Here is a 6,121-nt window from a genome sequence, read left to right as displayed (position 1 = left end):
TATATATATATATATATATATATATATATATATATATATATATATATGTCTATATGTACAGGCATACCATATACATATATATTTCCTTCTTTAAAACAATGACACAAAAGGTCCATAAATAGAGGAAGATATATATTAACATAATACAACCAAATCATCTTACACTTTTCTGGATTAGAATGAAATGTTACAAATAAGAGAAACTATATAATGAAAGAAAGTACCTATTCTGCTGCTAGAACAATCTTCACAAATAATTTGCCCTTCTTTCTAAGCTTTCTTCCATATCTCAAAAAATGGGATTTGGACTGGGAGTGTAGCTCAGTAGTAGAATACTCACCTAGCAGGTACAAGGCTCTGGGTTTTATCTCCAGCACTAGCAAAAAAACAAACACACACAAACAGGAGCCCTCCTGGATCTCCCATTTCCTCTTTATGTGCTCTTCCCCTCTTACCCCGTGTCAAGCTACATGCTAGGCAAGCACCAGTACTATTGAGCTATACCACTGAGCCCCTGATCTACCTAACTTCTTGACAGCCTCCTTCTAGCTGGATTTCACAGAGGCTAGCTTTCTTTTCCCAAGACTTTGGTTTAACTTACTTCTGGAGCTGATGGGGGGAAGAAACACTAGGAGATATGGGAATTGTCTGCAGAAGAGGGTGGAAATTGTGGAAAATTCTCAAATTTTGGCAAAAAGGGCTCAGTGAGGGCTGGGGTTGTGGCTCAGTGGTAGAGTGCTTGACTAGCATGTGTGAGGCACTGGGTTCAATTCTCAGCACCACAAATAAACGAATAAAGTAAAGGTCCACTGACAATTTAAAAATTATTTTTAAAAAGGGGGCTCAGTGAAAGATTTGATAGGACTGATGAGTGAACATTGTGGAGAACATGAAAATTGTGGTAATAAGATTTTATTGTACTTCAGTAGCAAAAGCAATTACCTTCAGTTTTGAAGGGTCACTTTCCTTTTATTGTCTAACTATAATCCTCATTGGTGGCAGGAATTTTTTTTCTCTAGATTTTCATTTACAGATTTGTGCAAAAGCAAAGTTCTTGCTTTTATCCTGGTTTTGTTTTCTTTTTCTAAGTTGAAGAATTCATCCATAACTAGCTGGGTGTGGTGGCACATGCCAGTAAGCCCAGGGATTCGGGAAGCAGAGGCAGGGAGATTGAAAGTTGGAGGCCAATTTAGGGAGACCCTGTCTCAAAATAAAAAATAAAAAGGGCTGAGAATGTAGCTCAGTGGTAGTGACAAGTACCAGAGTACAAAGTAACATCTTAGTTACATTTTTCTTCCCCACCACATGTTTCCATACCTACTTTGAAAAACCTAATAGATTTGTTTATCAAAACACTGATGATTCCAAGCTAGGATTATTGGGGAGGAAAATAAAGAAAAAGTAAAAGTTAATATAGGGGATATTTTTAAGATTTCACTAAGTAGTTACTAAATTTCATTATTTTTTTTTTTAGAGAATGAAGTTTTGCATTATGAAGTGTCCTTGAATTCCTTAAATTATTTAAGTTTACAAAAGAAGCAAGGTTTAATTTAAAATACCTTTGAACTATATTTGGAATCTCATTACACTCTTGAACCACCATGACTTGCTACTGCAAATTCATTTAAATTCACATTATTTTATTACTCTGAATAATTGTGAGATTATTCTCTCCTCCCCCCTAAAAAATATTTTGGAACATAAGAAATTTTTTTTAAATTTTTTATTGTTGGCTGTTCAAAACATTACATAGTTCTTGATATATCATATTTCACACTTTGATTCAAGTGGGTTATGAGCTCCCATTTTTACCCCATATACAGATTGCGGAACATAAGAAATTTGATGTATTCTTTGGATGCTGCAGACAAATGGTATCATTTTATTACCACTAAAATGTAGCTAACAAATTCTTCATTTAATTATTAATAGAGACAGTCAGGCATGGTGTTCCATGTTTGTAATCCCAGAGATTTGGGAGGCTGAGGAAGGAGAATCTTGGGCTGAAGAATAGCCTTAGCAACTCTCTTCTCTCTCCTCTTAGAATAGCCTTAGTGAGACCCTGTCTCAAAATAAATTAAAAGGACTGGGGATGTGACTCAGTATGGTAAAGTGCCTCAGTATCAAATAAATAAATATTAATAGATGCAACATTTGTGACCAAATTTTCAGTTTCTACAATTCACTGGTCCAGTTTTTTGTTGAATACATATGTCATCAGGAATTACAGGTAATATCAGATTTTAAAGTGGGAGGTTAACTTGCAAAAGCATGTATTATTCTCATTAGTGCTGATATTGTGATAGTGTAGAAGTCACATTGACCCCCAAAATGGAGTATTTGAAAAAAAAAAAAAAATTCTAACACATTAAGAGACTGTCAGAAAACTCTATAACCATTGTAATACACAACTATGTCAACTATTAACTGGTCAGATCATTTAACCCATGTCTTTTTCTAAATCAGAAGATTGGCTTAAATTAGAAGACCCAGTCCGCAGCACTTTTTTTTTTCTTCTTATAGTGATTTCCTCAGTTTCCTTTGACTTTGATTCATAGGATGATTTTTCCTAGAAGGCAAGCTCAAAAAGACAGCATTATATTTATCTTTATTATTGTTTCTCAGACACAAATCATTACCACCATAACAGTACTAATAACAAACTAATGGTGTTACTTTTCTTGGAAACCAATCGGAAGTTTATATCTTATGATAAACACTTTATGCCGTGTGAAACTATAGGACATCTATCTTTAACACGTTTGGATGATTCCTTCTGCCCCTCAACTTCATCCTATTCGCAATGTGGGCATTAAGTGACCACACTTGGGAAGAGGTTCAAGTGTTCAAGAAGCCCAGTATTGCTTATCAGACTGTTCTCCAAGCACAAACAATAGGCACCTGTCTCACATTTCTCATCCTATGTTGATTCAACATGCTTACAGTTCTTTGGTTAATAACAAAGATTTTATTGCCAGGATAATTGTTCACTTTCAGAGATTAGAGCAAGTATGAGGTGCCGAGCAAAATGTGCAACTGGAAGAACCATCTTATATCAATAAAAAACAAACATTAACCTCTTTGTGTGATTTTTACTAAAGGGTCAACCTCTTTATATGAATAGTACTCAATTGTATGATGACAGATTTTTATGTCGATAAATATTGGGAGGTAAAAATGCTACAAAAGTCTATGGTTACTTGACACCTTACTAGGTATATGACTTCTGTAGCAATTCCACTACCAGGTAGCTGGGAAACCTGTAAGAAATAAGGACATGCATGCACACTCCTTGGTTTATTGTGGCCTCACTAAATAGGAAAGATGACTTGAAAGATAGCTGTATTGGACACAGGGTAAGAGAAAAAGGTGCCAAAGGACTAAGAATACTTTTTTTTTCTCATCAAGAAAACAAATATAATTCCAGAAAATTTGTCAAGAAACAGGACTTTTCAGAACAACAACAACAAAAGCCAACTGTTTAGGCTCTGAAAGGATATTTAATAAAAAAAAAATTAACACTGATAGACATTCAAAGATCACTGCTTTCTTAAAGGTACATAAAATAGAAAATATGCATTGTTATTTCAAAAACATTGTATGTGTGGCAAAATGTCTGACATCTAAAGATTTAATACTTGCTAAATTTTATTTAATTTGTTATTTATTTGTATTAATAAAATTAAGTTAAAATTAGAAACATTTCCAACTTGTTCAGTTTGTCATTATGCAAGTCACTGGGTTTCTTGTGGGGAAGCTTACTTTCATTTAAGCTATTAATCAGAGCTCTACTATGATAAAAAAACGAATTGTCTTTTTTTTTTGGACAGTATTGGGGAGACACTGAGGATTGAACACCCAGGGCCTTACACCTGCTAGGCATACACACACTCTACTACTGAGTTATACTCCATAACCCTAATGAATTATCTTAATATACAGCAATGTTTTTAAAAAATATTTATTTTTTAGTTGTAGTTGGACACAATACCTTTATTTTATTTATTATATGTGGTGTTGAGGATCAAACACAGGGCCTAGCATGTGCTAGGCGAGCATTCTACCGCTGAGCCACAACCCCAGCCCAACAATATACAGCAATGTTAAAGAAACTATATATTGATGTGCATACTTATGCTTAAGAGTATAGCATATAAAAATTAAGTAATTTTATTTGCTAGCAACTACTCATAAATTGAGCAGTAATCTCTTAAGTAAAACTATATTCTACACTGTTCTGCTGTTTGGTGATCAAATCCCCAAACAATTAGTATTCCAGTTGCTGCTGAACTAAAAATGCTACAGTTACCATAATTTAACAATAGTTCCAAAAAACAAAGTATGTAACTAAGTATTGTGGATTACCAGCAATTCCCCTATAAACATTGTAAGATCTTATAGTGTTTTCTAAGAACAAATTAGTTCTTAGATATTTCTCCATTTATTTGCTTTAGTACTTTTTAAATATATTTTTTTAGTTGTCAATGTACTTTATTTTATTTTTTTATATGCAGTGTTGAGAATCAAACCTAGTGTCTCACACACGGTAGGCAAGTGCTCTACACTAAACTACAACTCTAGCTCCTGCCTTAGCATTTTGATTTTACACTGGAAGATGTGTCAATGGCTTTTTCTGTTTTCTCTTTATATGTGACTTTGGTCTTATTTTTTTGTTTAAAGTAGATGAAAATAAAAATGACTTTAGAAGAGGCTCTTCTAGGCTTAGCAAATATTTAGAGTGTTTTGAAATTTACTATATCATCTTTAATCCAGTGTATATTTTTTTAAAAAAATTTTAGTAGTTAATGAACCTTTTATTTATTTATATGCATTACTCAAACCCAGTGCCTTGTACATGCTACGCAAGCACTCCACCAGTGAGATACAACCCCAGCCCCAAAATATTTGGAGTATGATAAAACCAAAACATAATCTACAACAGATAATTTTCTACATCAGCTATGCTTAAGTACTTTACTAAGGGAAAATCCTACTACTTTTTAGTAATTTAAAATTAAAATGATATTTTAAGGGTTTTTGAAGTCTGAATAATGCTAAATTTTTAAAAAGCAAGACAATTTTCTGAAACTTAATAAATTATGCCAATTTTAAGCTCAGAAAGTTTGGGTTTGATTTCATACACTCAAAAAAATGAGTTGTAGGTGGTTCTAACCTTGTAACATTTATCTTTCCTTTAACTTTTTTTTTTTTTTTTTTCTGGTACCAGGGATTGAACTCAAGGGCAGTCAACCACTGAGCCACATCCCCAGCCCTATTTTGTATTTTATTTAGAGACAAGGTCTCACTGAGTTGCTTAGTGCCTTGCTTTTGCTGGCTTTGAACTCAAGATCCTCCTGCCTCAGCCTCCTGAGCCGCTGGGATTACAGGCGTGCGCCACCATGCTCAACATCTTTCCTTTAACTTTAAAAAAAAATCCTTTACTAAGAGAAATTACTTTCTCTTGGTAATCCTTTCTCTTGAAATATGTCACTTTTCCATACAAGCTTCTTATTTTCATACAAAAAGCAGGTATTAGTGTAATGATTTGTTATGCTTTGAATTTAGAATGACCCCCAAAGACTCATGTTGAAGTCTTGGTCCCCAGTGCAGTAATATTCAGAGATGGGGGCTTGTTGAAGTGAATGAGTCCTTGGGGATGTATCTTGCCCCCAGCCCTTTCCCTTCTCTGCTTCCTGGCCACCATGAGGTGAGTAGGTTTGCTTCTACATACCCTTTTACCTTGATGTACTTCCTCACTATTCTCCCAGAAACAATGGAGCCAGCTGACCGTGGACTGGAGATTCTGAAACTGTGAGCCAAAATGATCTTTCCTCTTTTAGGATTTTCTCAATAATTTTGTCACAGCAACGAGAAGCTGACTAACACATGTTTCTTAGCCTTATGTGACACTAACTTTTTCCTTAGTAATTTACATTATTCAGAGATGTTTTTACTATATTTGACATGAGCCAAATGTAATCCTCATTTTATTGGACATGATTGCCCTATAATATAGGTTTGTAAAATTTATACAAAACTTTATATAACAGAAAGTGTTTTTTCAATGTTTTAATATTTAGGATGCCAGGATGAAAACAGTTTAAAGGTAAAAAAATATATA

This window comes from Marmota monax, unplaced genomic scaffold, assembly GCF_021218885.2.
Source record: "Marmota monax isolate L192 unplaced genomic scaffold, Marmota_monax_Labrador192_F-V1.1 WCK01_AAM20220418_F8-fsc00064, whole genome shotgun sequence".
Lineage (NCBI taxonomy): Eukaryota > Metazoa > Chordata > Mammalia > Rodentia > Sciuridae > Marmota > Marmota monax.
The sequence above is the reverse complement of the archived record's forward strand: the minus strand, read 5'-3'. Positions refer to the sequence as shown.